At 45.8% G+C, this 14881-nt stretch overlaps 1 protein-coding gene across 2 annotated transcripts in view; it reads right to left on the reverse strand.

Moving 5' to 3' along the window:
- The window catches only part of GALNT13 (polypeptide N-acetylgalactosaminyltransferase 13), a 159349-nt gene that overhangs the window by 40030 nt on the left and 104438 nt on the right, over positions 1-14881 (reverse strand). The gene's annotated exons all lie outside the window — the stretch shown is intronic.

The raw sequence follows: 14881 nt of genomic DNA on the forward strand, positions 1-14881 counted from the left end.
TGACTCATCTTCATACTTGAGTTTTCTGTAACTAAAGAAACTACAGCAAAATAAATTCTAGTTTTACATTTTAATAAAACTTAGCCAAGAGGTGGGGAGTCTTTGGGGGGTTTGGCACGCTCACCTCACTGGGGTAGGCTTATCTTAGGGCTCTTCGGGTCTTGGGATCCCACAGGGGGTGCAGAGCCCGCGGCCACCGTGACCCCAGCAGGGTGGTGACCCAGGTCTCCAAGGCACGGGCATCAATCCCCCCTTCAATTCCCACTGTCTCTTCCCTTCCTCTCCGTAGGGTCCTAACACACGTTGACGATACTCCCCGCTACAGCCCTGCCAGGTTCCCCCTTCCCAAAGCTCCTCTGTTTTACGTGTTCCTCACCTTGCACGACGTGGGCTGGCTCACGTCCGCAGCATTCGTTCACGTGGCACGTAGCGGTGCTAGCACACACCCCCTGCTCTGTCTTCAAGCGAGGACCTCATTTGTATGGATCTCCAGTAAACCTTTATGTTCCCTTCTGCTCAATTTTAAACCACGCTATTATGAATCAATACCTATTTATTGTCACTACAACCGATGAGACTCAGAGGAAATATAAAAATAATTAATGACTAATAAGTCTGCTTACACTTAAATAAGAGAACGTAAGTAGAATGTCCTTGGGGGCAAAAAAGAAATGAAACACCACAAGAAGATACAGAGAGCGTAGGGTGCAAAGGAACGGATGAAAAAGATCTCAGGAAAGAGGCAGATTGTTTTCACGGAGCAGCAGATGTGCTTCAAGTAGAACAAATTAAATGGTTGCAGCACTGCATTACATGGGCACTTTTTCTAATGGGCATGTCCTGCAAATCGGCACCCAAGGACACAGTTTCAGAACTGGCTAAATGTACCATTTCTGCACAACTAGACATTAATTCATGATGATTAGGATGGAAAATATTAATCCGGAACGAAACAGAGGTTGCGGAACTGAGAATAATTTTCTTTATGTAAGAATAACACTTTGAAAACTTAATCCAAATTAGGCTTTTGCTATCTTCTGCTGCCTTGAAAAGCCTAAGAGAGACCCGTTGTTTCACTGACCCGCCGTCGGAGCGCATTCGAAGGGAGCGCAGTGTGACCGGAGAGGCCCGGGTATGCACATCCGTCTGCAGTTCAGCTTCGAAAACCTGCACCGCCTTGAGCCAGCTCATTACCCGAGGTGCCCCCTTTAGACGAGAAAGCCAAGAACCAAGCCAGAGGCCACCGGGAACCTCCAGAAATTGAGATTTTTCCCCTTACTTTACTACCAGAGGAGGGTTCAAAATTGTATTATGTTTCACAGGGTTAAAGATGGCAAAGTGCTAAATTAAAAGTGGGTTTGCAGGACCAGGATGCCTGGAACGGCACGCGTTACAGAGACGAGACGAGAACGCTAGCTGCTGTATTAGTATGATTCAGCCGGTGCCTGGGAGGAGGATGCCTCTCTCCAGCACGCTCTGCTGCCTTTTCCTTCAAGGAGACAGAGGGTGACTGCCTGGGAAACTCGTGTAACGGTAGCCAGGGGCTTACAGCCCACATCGCCACTTTGCCGGCAGGAGAGGAGCGCGCCAGCCCTCCCAGGGCAACGGCTGAACATCAGGCAGGTTATGCGGTGCTCTACGAGCGCCTTACAGCGCGATCCAGAAAATAATACACGTATTCCTGGGCGCTTCTAAAATCCAGGGCCTTTCATGTAATAGCTGTATTAAAACCAGACTTATTAATTGTTAGCACATGCATTTTCTTATTTGCCAAAGCGTTAATTCCTTGACATGCCTTATTTACGTTGCCAAAACCCACGCATAACTCATTAAAACGTAAAACAAACAAAAAAAATGTGCTAACTCAAAAAACCCCCAGCCGCCACCCACCCTCCCGCCTCGTCCTGAGAAGTTCTTACATCAGTTCACAAGTGATGTAAGATAAATATAGGTAGTGGTTTCGTAACATAAAATATGGTATGGAATGAAGATTCCGAGCTTGCCACGGGAAAATGTCAGCTATATCTGCTTGGAGAAAGTATGTTTACAATTTCTAACATATAAAATCTTATCACTCCAGAAAATGAGTCAGTATTGTCAATATTTCTGCGAATAAAGCATTGCATGATGGTGTGTTGCACTTTTAAAGCTTATTCTATGGCAAATGATTAAGACTTTAAATGTTGTTTTACCCTATAAACATACCTGTAAGGTATGATACTTACACACGCATATTTTAGAGAGAAAGACAGAGGCTAATTAACTCTTACATTGCTAATTTTGTCCAGAAAGTAAAGAAAAAAATACCAATTTTACTGAAATAGATATAAATGGGAACATTATTATGGATAAAAATAATCCTGCATTAAGATGTTTCTCCAGTCTGTATCTCAGGAAAGCTTTTAAAGAAGGCAGAGTTGAAAAGAAACCTCTGACTTTAGCTTTAACCACCCAGCGCCAAAGAGTAAAAATTAAGTAGTGAAATTATTGGGGTACTAGAAGAATTTTGACAGTGAAAATGTTTTCCCTGTGAAAACCATAAAACCCTGCTACATTATAGCTCTTCTTTGGCATCAAAAATATGGAAAAAGAAGTGTTCCTGGGAAATTTTGTCCTTTTTACTAACATGTAAGAGTAACAGGGGTGAAATCTGCGCTACTGGGGCTACAGCAAAGCTGGGCCTGATTTAGGTTATAGGAGCGTGTATGTAAAAAAAAGTATTTTTGTAGCTGGAAAAATTACTAAACACCTTCATAAAAGACCATCGCATTCATGCTGTTTTCAAATTTAAACATTTCTCTTCTGTTGATATTCCTTGTATTAAACTAGACAGGTGGGTCAGCCACCGACCTCTATTTCGAAGGTATCTCAGATGAGTCCTGTGTTGAATGTCCGTGCAACCCTACAAACCAGGCCTGTTTCCAACTCCGAGTGATAATTTTAGAGATAAAATACAAAACCAGCCTCCCTTCCCCAACACATTCGAATACGTGCTTTGTATTAGCTGGTATTTCAATATCGGGCACGGTACGCGGCGTCCATGAATGCATTATTTTTCCTATTCCACTTGTATTACATGTAAAGTAATAAAGGTTTTCTTTCTACTCTTCCCCATCAGCTAAAAAGCTACATTAAGGCATTAGAGATTTGCAATATGCCTCACAAGGGATACCTTTAGGAAAAAATAAGCTAAGGCAGCCCTGCCTGCCTGGAAATGATCTGGCAATGATCCGCCAACCCGCTCTTCCCGCTCCATCCTATTACAAATTTAATAAAATGCTCTTGGCAAATACCAGTGCTGTAGGTGACACGAAAGATAAAACACAAATCTGATCTGCCCTGGTTTGTGTATGTTAATGATACAGGAGCACTTCTGTGTTTGTTGGTCTACAAATGTCATCTCTCCTTTCAAAAACCCGAGGACCTACAAAAAAGAGGGATCACATCTAGGAAGAAAGGTTTTAAGCTCCTTTTTAACTGCAGCTTTAGGTTAGGGCACTACTGACAAGTCAAGACCTTTGGAACAACTACAAGACAAGAAAACCCAAGTTCTCATACCTCCTCCCGTAAGTACCTTTGAATTAAATCAAGCTAGATGCCCCCAAAACCTAAGCGAAACAGCAGTACTTCTCAAGGCAGTTGCTGGTTTCAATAACGCGCTATTCCGCTAAACCCTGGCGTGTTGCAAGCCCTGCCCTTTCCTCCTACAAACACGCCGTGTGCGAAAGCATCCACGGCGCTGCACCGGCTCCTGCCACGAAACCACTGCGGAGGGAGCCTGGGAGGCAGGAGGTGCACGCCTGAGATGGGAAGCAGGGGTAATCTCCTTTAATTCGGAGTCGAATAATGCCAGCCAAATATTCCATAAGGAGAGACAAGCCCTGGTAGAGCAGAGGTGCTGGAGCTTCCTCTTGGGGAGGGGAGAGGGGCTCAGGTGTCTCACTGATGGGCACCACGAGGACCTCCGGGTGCTCCAAGCACATCTCTGGGACTCGGGATCACCATCGAGGTGCTCTCTGAACCCCTTCATTTCCACTGTTAGTACACACGAAACCAGTTTCTGTAGCTCAACTGGTTCATCTCCGAATCCAAATCATAGTGTTAAATTTTACTTTGCACAAATCAATCACCGTAGCTCGCTGCTCGCACAGCAATGAAACGTCGGCACTTGTCTGGACGCGTCTGTAAAAGGGAAGGATTGCGGCTGGCAGCTCTGAAAGAAAAGAGCTGGCTGCTGTCGGGCATCACCAGAGGCCTCCCGCGAACAGCACCCCGAACTGCCGGCTGGCACTATCGCTTTCGTACTCAGAACAACAACAACGAAGGGCAGTAGGGTCACACCGCCCAGAAACGGGGTCAAGGCAAATACCCTGCAATAAATAAGTCGTTCAACAATAGTTGTTGAACTATTGTGAAAGTTGTGAAGAGTTTTGCTCCTTTTCGGCATTAGGATTTTCAGTGACTCTCAACCACTGTGTGGTGTTTGAAGAGCATCATTCATTTTTAGATTGTAACCTTTGATTAATTACCTTGCCTGGGTGAACCTGAGCAGCCAACCAAAGCTCAGGGCTGAACACCAGCGTTGTAAATGCGCTTATTTCCCAAAAACCCATTCAGGACACACTTCACAGCTTTTGCTTCTACAAGCAACGCTGTCAGTAAACCAATTTATGGGAGCCCTGCAACACACGGACCCACAAGAGGTTGCTTGGATCACCTGGAGGAGCGGGGCTGGGGCAGACGGGGACGGCGCGACCTGCCTGGGCTCGCCGTGAGCCAGCCCCGCCGCCCCCCTTCCCCGCTCCTGCCACCGCCGCAGCATCCCCCTCTGCACAGCGCAGGCCCGCGGCCTCGGAAATAACCCCCAGGTTTGGCCTGGCTCTCGTTTCAGACACCTCCTCACCTACCTGCGCAAAAACCGTGTCTGTGTATAGAGAGACACACGTAGTTTTCACTTGTGAAGTTAAGAAACAGTGAGTAACACTATGAAGATAAGCACCTCGCAGCACAATGTATTTTGTGGGTTTGGGGTTTTTTTCAGTCAGGGAAGTGCAAGAAGCAAGGACTATCAATATGATTCAGGCTTTCAATATCGGTGTCTTAAACGTAAGCAGAGAAGCAACAGAAGCAAGGGATTTTTTCTTCTTTTTTTGATTCAGGAAGCAGTAGCTCAGTGCCCTGCACTGCTTCTCCTCCCAGAGGTGTCGCGGCGAGGCCCGTACGAGCTGGCTCTCAGGCATACGGAGTCCGAGAACAGTTTTGGCACTTAAGAGTGCCTACACAGAACCATAGCATCATTAAGGTTGGAAAAGACCTCTGGGATCATCAAGCCCAACCACCAACCCAACACCCCCAGGCCTCCTAAACTGTGTCCCCAAGTGCCACGGCTGCACGTCCTTTGAACCCCCCAGGGACGGTGACTCCCCCACCTCTCTGGGCAGCCTGTGCCAGGGCCTGACCGCTCTGGCAGGGAAGGCATTTTCCCTCACACCCAACCTAAACCTCCCCTGGCGCAGCCTGAGGCCGTTCCCTCTCGCCCTGTCACTGGTGACTTGGGAGCAGAGACCAGCCCCCCCCTCACTCCAGCCCCTCTCAGGCAGCTGCAGAGAGCGAGAAGGGCTCCCCTCAGCCCCCTCTTCTCCAGGCTAAACCCCCCGTGAGGATTCTCACCCCTCACCCGTGGCACAGTCAGCCCTACAGCTGGATTTGGCTGAGCAAGGAACCTGGGCAGGCTCCTTGGGAACTATGATGCTGAAAAACGTGTACTGAATTTTGTACTTGATTTCTTTGTCTTTTTTTCTGTTTTTGGTTTTCTGGTTTAGGTTTTTTTTTTCTATTTGTCTTTTCTAATTTTTTTTTCTTTTTTTTTTCCTCCTTTTTTCCCCCTCCCTTTTTATTCCTAGCCATGCATTTCACATCCGAGGCAGACTATGGGAGCACCAGCCCAACTCAGCAGCGCAGTGCTTTGCTCCCGTGGAAAATCCTCCTCACGCCGGGCGAGTGCTTCCACAGCTGGATCGCTGCAGCGCTCAGCCATCACGCTCCGCACCAGGGCGGCCGCCCATATTTCGCTGCGGGATCGTAACGCCGCGGGTTAAATGAAATAATTCTGGAATTAGTGCACTTGCAGCCCTGGTAGTCCTCTAGCACTAAAATGCTAAATAGGTAAGGGAAGGGTGAAAATGTTTATCAAGAGCTCTTACCTCCTAAATTGATACAGTCATTATCAACCTCATTATATAATTACACTTGAAAGGAGGATTGCACATCAGCTGCTGAGTAAATCTAAGTAAAACACAAGCACTTATCTTGTAATCCCAAATTAAAACTATGAAGCGCTATATTTAAAATCTCAATAATGCTTTAAATAAAGTGCCCGAAAAATAGCGTACCTTTGCATTTTAGCCTTGCTTTAATCGAGTAGGTAGGACACGGGAATTGAACACTAACTGATTATTAAGAAGATAAAGCGGTTTAGCAATGCACTAAGTGTACAGAGAAACGGAACTATTATGTGCATTATCTTTTTCAGCTGACTGTGCAAATGCAGGCCTATTCTGAGCGTGTAATTATTTCCATTCAATGATTAGATACAATATTTTAATGCATAAATTGACATAACTGCCTACGTTTAGGAATATACTGGCTGAGTGGAATGAGATATGCTGGAACAACTCGAAAAAGAAGTCAATAAGGCTGCTGGGAGTAGTGTGCTGGGTGCCTGAGACAGGCCGGGAAGGTACATACGTGCAGATCCATCCGGGTACCCATACGTGCTTACATCTGCTGGAAACAATGAAGAAAGATGCATGTTTTTGCTACGAGGGAGAAAGGTGTTGGTATAACAGCAAAGAGCTACCTGAAGCGTGATCCTGCGCTGCTGACTTACATCATTTACAGCAAGAATTTAATGGATAATAGTGAAAATATCAGAAAATTGACTGCTAAATATACTAACAGGTATTAGCTATTATTAAGCTATTAGGTTTTTTATTAGAGATGCCAATAAAAGACCGATATGGAGGGAAGGAGAGAGAATTGCTGAACACAAATGACTACGTGGCACTTGGTGCTGCATTGGGCACATTTTGCCTCGCCAGGACAAGGTCGGCCATCCTGCTTTCTGGGTACTTTGCGTTCCCAAGGAGTCGGGAAAGAACACTTTTTGCAGGCAGAAAATTGCGAGGCTTTCTACTGATTTAGGAAGAAAGTCTCCTCTGTCAGCTCAATTACCCAGCACCATTTCAACCTTATAAATGAGATGCTTCAGAGCGCCACTGACGTCAATTGTAACATGGGCAATACACAGCGGCTCCTCCATTTTTCAGAACAAATTCATGCATTTCTTCTCTCTCCTAAGAAAGGGACTTCCTTTGCTCCCATTTAAAGCGTACCCAGCATTTCTGAGATTTTTTCTTTTAGAGTCTCCTGAATTACTTGGCTCTTACAGTTTCAGGCTGTAATCACGCTGCAGACTCTTAGTGAGGTTCCTGCCAAGTAAAATTCAAAACCCCTTGTCAAATGCAATATTTATACCAAACCAAAAAGGTAAGTGCTCCTCACTGCAATTACATTTTGTGATCTTACTCTCAGTTTTCAAACCCATTCCAGCCTCAGCAAAAGGAGCTTTCACAACCCCGGGGCCCCGGTGCAGAGGCAGAGCAAGGCCACTCACCACTCGAAAACACACGGTGAAAATACAACTGCATTGTTGCCCGACACGCCAATGCCAAATGGCACAACACAGTATTTCTTCTACAAGAATTGTTCCTCCAACCTCTCACCATGTGAGAAATTAAGCCTTTTTTTCCAACTCAATGTTTTTTTTTTTCAATCTAGGTTGGGTATATCACAAGTTCTGGTTCCGAACTTATCTGCGCCCGTGGCAGGAACAAACAGGCGACGTGTCGGGTGGCCAAATTCAAGGAGAAATAAAAGCTTTTATTCTTATCCCTACACAGCTTCTACAAAGATAAGGGAAGGCAGCAATTTTAGATATGTCTAAGACCGCAAAAAATTTTAGATGGGCTCTTCTTCAGTGGAGTTATATTTTTACAAGTAGACAGCCTCAAGAAAGCAATTCCTAACTCGATTGATCAAGACTTTACCTCGAAATATGATTACTAGGTGTGCACCCTATTTATGCTGAGAGATATATTTAACACAATGCCACTGTGAACAACCGCTGGTTCCTCTTTCCCTTAGGACATCATCTAAGAAATCAAATTAATCAGGTCCCAAAGGAGAGCCGGGCAGATGAGCGTGAGCCGAGCGATAATAGCTTCAGAGACCTAATTACTAAAATGCAACTCTTCTAGTTCCCTAACAGAATTATCTAGAAATCTGCATTGTATGGATTAATAAACTAAGAGAAATGCATGCCAGACAAAAGATAAAAGAGCATTTTAATAATATTGGGAACAATTTCTGACAGAAATTACCGATTTAAAAAAAATCTACTATGTGTTTCTATTTTTTAGTTGAAACATACTTGTTGACTTTATTTTCTAAAACCCCTAAGTACCTTTCTCCTCCATTTGCTTCTTAATCCTGAGGAACATTATAATCACATTTCAATTGTCGATTAATATAGCATATTCATAAATAGCTTAATAAAAGATCAGCAGATACAAAGGAGACCCTCAGTGAAATTCTTTCCAGTGACTAAAAGAGCAACAGGCATTAAGTTTTGAATTAAACAAATCTTGTCCTGCAAACATCACTGGTACGGGCCTAATTTCACCCTTCCATTTCAATAAACTTTTGTCCATAGGTTCTCTGTTTGAATTTTGTATCAAAATCTGTGTAAAGAAGAGAGAAGTACGTTTAGCAGCACTACATTTCTGCTGATTTGGGCTCATTTCAGAAGTGAATAGCAATTCGATCATAGAAAGACAACTCATAGCCATGAATACCAAGAGTGCGTGGGCGTTGCACCCTAGCTTTTCTAGCAACCAGTTTCATTAAACATTGTCGCAACTAAAAATAAGTTTCTCCTGCATTGGCTCCACAGTTGTACCTATAACTAACAGTTGCAAGCAAATCACAGAATCATTAAGGCTGGAAAAGGCCTCTTGGATCATCACGTCCAACCCCCAACCCAACACCCCCAGGCCTCATAAACCATGTCCCCAAGTGCCATGTCTGCATGGTGTGTGAACCCCCCCAGGGACGGTGACTCCCCCACCTCTCTGGGCAGCCTGTGCCAGGGCCTGACCGCTCTGGCAGGCAAGAAATTGTTCCCAATATCCAACCTAAACCTCCCCTGACGCAGCTTGAGGCCGTCTCCTCTCGTTCTATCATGACGATTTTGGGAGAAGCAAAAAAAAAAAAAAAGCTAGCAATTAATAACTTGCCCACAGAGCTGAGGTTGAGAAGAGCCGAAGCTGAGCCACTGAGACCAACCACACCTCTTGCGTGCGCCCTTCTGCACACTGAAAGCTCTCTGGGCTCGTCCGCCGTCGCTGGGCTACCGTGTTGGAAGGTGGGGTCCCCCAGGGATGCTCACCAGCAACGAGCGCACCAAAGCACAGCGGAGACGAAAGGGTGAAGCCCACCAGGTGGGACAGGGAGGTCGCGGCGGCGAGGACAGCACTGGTGGTGGGGAGGGAACCCACCCACCGCCCGCTTGCCAGCGCGGAGCAAGGCTCAGCAGCCCGGCTTGGGGGCTGGTCAGAAGGGGAGACGTGGTAATTTATGGCTTTACAAGGTCTCCTCAGCGATTGTGTGCAAGGGCTTTTCAAGGGAGGCCCCAGCATAATCCAAACACTGGGCTATAACCCACCACGAATGTACAGCGCAATTTAAATGGGTTGAGAAGATGGTTGCCTTCCTCCCCTCCCCAGGTAGCAGAATTCACACCTATTTAAATGCTGGCAAGATAAGGCCCTTTTGCTTCATCTAATCGAGGTCTTATTTGTATCACCAGTAGCCAAAGGCACACTCAAACCCAGATACCCTGGGGGGACAGAGGGCATGTCCCCCGCCCCGTCCAGTCCTGCACCTAGAGCTGAAATACTGTGGGGGGTTTGTGATATCTTCCCATCTTTTTGGATGGAGACTGCACTTTTAGAGCCAACTTGGCATCAACCTGGTATAAAAGAAAGGGCAAAAGGACCCCAGCCCTGTGCCAACCCTGGGGAAATTTTGATAGGAAAATTGAGAGAGAAACATCCTCCCCAGGTGGAAGGAAGAAGAGGATGCTCGGCTAGCAGCTTCTCCCTCCCGAAGGAATCGCCGTGGGAAGCGGTATTTGTAATGCATGGTATCCCACTGCATCTCAGACTGCTGAAAAACGGTTCGTTAACGATAGCCTTGCATTTATATCTGTGCTTAGGAGCCTAAATCAAAATGGCCCATGGCAAGAATTGGTCTTTTCAATGGGAGAAAGGATGTCTCTTACCTCGGAAACCTGCTGATGAAAGGCAGGCTGGAAAGCCTAATATTGGACATCCAAGGTAAAGAAAACGTTGCTGACAAAATCCATCCACCCCCGCTGCTTGCTGAAAGCTAGGAAATGTAAAGGTAGCCGCAAAACTGACTATCCAAAGCGATTTCAGAAGCTCCTCTCTCTAATAGAACAGGAAATAACCTGTTATTCCTGCCAAGATACAAGTGCTAATGAGGGAACTTCAAAAGGCTCCCTTGTTTGACCTCTTACGCAGCAGGCGCTCTTCCAGACAGCGCTTCACAACAGCGTCTGCCATCAAAAGCACCTGCATGTTTCCAAACGTCCAAATCGTGTGTTTTCTACCCAGCTGAACCGCAGGATATTGGCCAGCTCAGAAGATGACACGTCAGTATTCACCACTGCTCCAAGCCTGGGGAACATCCATCCATCCATCCATCCATCCATCCATCCATCCATCCATCCATCCATCCATCCATCCATCCATCCACCCATCCATCCCCTCGACAGAAGATGGAGACACCAAACAACGCCCCGCGACAGCAGCACCAGAGGGACAGCTTCAGGCTGGAGCCAGCAGCGGAAAGGATTAAGCTCCTGATTCACATCATCGAAGCCGCTCCTTGCTATCCACTTTCAAAACGAAATCTCATCTTTAAAATACTTAGAAGGGCAGAGGTATGACTGCACCGCTCAGTCTACACGGCGTTCTGCACGGTGTGCGCTCCGATACATGGAAATAGGTATTTCTTACTGCCACTTTACGGAGTTTTATCTCCTTTTAATTGGGTGGCTCCAAATGAATCTAAACCATAATTGCATCTATTGCCTGACACGTCAAACTGGTGAAGGAAGAGAGCAGGGGAAGTCCTCAGTGAGGGGATCGCTCCAGGTTTTGCAGATCTGCTGGAGAAATAGTCAAGCTGGTGAAAATCAGATATATTTTTTCCCTGGCCCTTTTGTTTTCATTTCTACATGCAAACTTAACCTTTTGCTCAGCACTAGATTCCTCACTCCCACAACTCATAATACCTCAGTGGAAATTCTGTGGAAACAAAGAATAATGAAAACCAAGGCCTACTGGAGGAGTCCTGCTGCACCAAACGGACCCTTGCTTACAAGTTCCCAAAACAAAAGGAAAAGCAATGGAAGAGAGGAAGAAGAAGTTCTAGTCCAGGATTTGGAACGTTGCATTTGGGAATTTGGAAATTAAAACATGACCGACTTGTAAGTGTTTTTTAACGGAACTATTAACACAGTTCAGAAGAGTACACAGCAGCAATGTCATCTGGCACTCTTTTTGAAACTGGGATTTTTCAATTAGTCTACCATGTACATCACTACTCCGGTTGCCTTTAAATGCATTTTGCCAATAGCTCATTTAAAATGTATTGTATTTTAAATAGCCTTTAGTATGATATTTTTAGAGCTTGAGCTCACCTAAACGCTTTAAGGAGTTATCCCTAATCGGCCTAGAAAACCTTGCTGCCAAGGCAGGATACAAAAGCACGTCGAGTGCAATGGGTTCACCACACGCGACGTGGTGAGCACCCACTGTTAGCGTTTGCATGCCTCAGCCTCGCGAGGAAATGTGCGCTTTCAGGGTAAACTATAACAAACGCATTTAGTTCAAAAAAAATGCAACGGGCACTTGGTGTGATGAGGCTGGACAAAAAAGAACTTAGCGAGGGAGAACGGAATTAAGGAACGGTTAATCCCATGCGATACATTTATGGTTTGAACCTGGCTGCATCTGACATGGGTTTTGGTTTCGCTGTTACATCTTGTTAGACATTCATTTGTTAGCGCTGTATTTATTTTTTCCAGTTTTTTCCCTTCCTCTTGCGGGAGAGCAGAAACCAATTATGTTAGAAACAGTCAGCCACATTTTCTGTCAGGCATCTTATTCCTTCCGCTTTAATTGGGTAGGTATAATTACCAGTTATAAAGGGACACAATCCTGCCCGTCTCGCACAAAGTTCAATTTCCATATTTAAGAGGAACCTGTCAAGGCGGTTGTTTTTTACTTATGGTACGTGTACCTGCTGCATTTTGCTGAGCCCAGTACAAGTGAAACCCCCAGTGCCCTGCCACCAGGTGTGGCTCGTGGTGGCCATTTAGCCAGCACTGCGAGCGATGACAGACACCCGTGGCTGCAATAGAGGACCCGTTCCTCCAGACTAAGGCAGCAGCTCATCCTCGGGTGACTCAGGAGAGACGCAGAAAGCGGAGGGCAAACAGGAGCTGCAGATACCGACGGCTCCTGGAGACCCTGCTCCCACCTCCAGGAATCCCGCTGCCACCCATAGGGAACACGGGCGGAGAGGGATGGCGGTGCACCTCGCGGGCCAGTTTGGCTCGTGTTGCCCCTCCTGAAGCCAGGAACGTGTAGGCTTCCTCCATGGTATCATCCCTCCCACCAGACCAAGAAACACTTCCTCGAGGGCTGTCCGCTAGAGGGAACAGACTTACTTTCTCCCGAGGAGCCCAGGCGTTCCTCCGTCGGCGCTCCCCTCCGAGCCCTCCTGCCAGAGCACCGCCAGAAGAGGCACCCGAGAAGGCATTCCAGAAGGACGGAGGAAACCTGCCCGCACCTCTCTCCGAGCGGGAGGCCGAGCCCTGCGAACGCTTCCCAGAAAGACTTGGTGCCAGCACAGACCTCTGACCGATGGGGACCATCGGGCTGCTGACATTTCTTTTAAGATTTGTTTCATGCTTGGACCTTTGGTTATATCCGCATTTGTACACAGCTATATGTAGCGTGTATATATAAGGCATAGATACATAAATACCCTTTTTACACCATTAACAGGGCACTTAAGGTGTGCCTAGAGGTCTTTAAATTTTTTGGCTTGATAAGGGCTTCCCAGGACAGGCTCAGAGTATTTTCCGAGCGCATACCCTGACGGCCACGGGACGCGTGCGATAACCCACGCAGAAACCAAGAGTTTTCTGACTTCACAGCTTGTGATTACATGTTGGCACCTGACGATTGACTGAGATGTCCTGAACGCCAGAAAAAGATCAAAGCACCACAACAGCTTGTGGAAACAAGCCGTCTGCAGCCGGAATGAGCTGAGGTATAGCGACAGTAAATTGTGCTGGAGATGAAACGCGGAACTCACGGTCCAGGGTTTATTTCTCGGTGATAGTGAAAATATACACTGATTCTGTTGCTACAGAATTGAAATTGGAAGAAAGTTGAAAGATGGAAGAATGGGAAGATTATCTCAGAGCGCGCCATAAAATAGCAACAATAGATTATGCACTCTATGGCTACTCTCTACCACAGACACTTTAAGTAATAATTTATAAATACTATGAAAAATAATTGACTTTCATTGTGAGACATTGTATATTCTGGCTTTCAAACTGAAGCAATTTACTTGTTAGTAACTGTATAGTTTTGAGATATCAGCAAAACCGTTTGGACTGAAAAACCCACCCGGAATAGTTTTCCATTTTACATACAAATCTTTAAAAGAAAAATAACATAAAGTAAACCAATCTTATTTTTTCCATTTATTTCAGCCAAATCAAATTAAATAAAACTACTGGTCCTGATTTACAGACAGGAAAGGTTTAGCTCAAAACGCCTGCTGTAAGAGGCTGGCTGAGGCCAAAGAACTACTTGAAATACAGGTGTAAAACAGTCTTTACTAGAGAGCCAGCGCGAAGATCTATACTCCGGTTTTTTTCTGGACCGTGGCCACTCGTTAAAGGTTTTGATTCTTGTGTTTGTTCAGGGGAGAATAAAAAAAAATTTTGTTTAAAACTCCAAGTTTGATAAAAATTTAATTGTCTTGAAGTCTAGTTTTTCAAGCGAACAGGTAACTTTTAGCTTGTGCAAGTAAGAACATGAAAAACTGCCACGTAAAACACTTGAGGGTAGTTATTATCCTAAAGACCAAGATTTATTTAATTGCATGAAGTAAACCGACGCTAAAAAAAGAGAAGAAAACGTCAGACTAAAACGTGACGGCCCTTCACAGGCACACGCTGCCTGCCCACACAAACCAAAGCGATGGCTCTGCCCGGCCCAGGGAGCCCACGGGCGGCAGCTCTGTGCCCAGCTCAACAGGACACGTCCTCTTCTGAGGGAGACCTCGGAGTGGCACGGAGACCAACGAAACCCCATGTCCCACTCCATTTTTAATGTATGGACTCCAATAAGCCCACTCATACGGAGGCCATAATTATCTTTAGATAAAAACACCCCAGCTTTAATATAACAAAGTATTTACTCACAACACAACCCTTAACAACTGCCGTCAGACTGAATAGGAATACGCTTGTTCTCTCGTGCAACTGTGCGTGATATCTGTGGTTACAGTGGCATAATTTGTATGTGCTATGTGTGCTGTACTGCAACATGAAAGAAAGTCACCGAGAAAAAGGAAGAGAAAGCTGTATGTTTAAAAGAGAGCGTTTCTCCTGAGGACTCACACGTGGCAGTGGTGAGACGGAAGGACG

This window comes from Phalacrocorax carbo, chromosome 5 (genome assembly GCF_963921805.1).
Source record: "Phalacrocorax carbo chromosome 5, bPhaCar2.1, whole genome shotgun sequence".
NCBI lineage: Eukaryota > Metazoa > Chordata > Aves > Suliformes > Phalacrocoracidae > Phalacrocorax > Phalacrocorax carbo.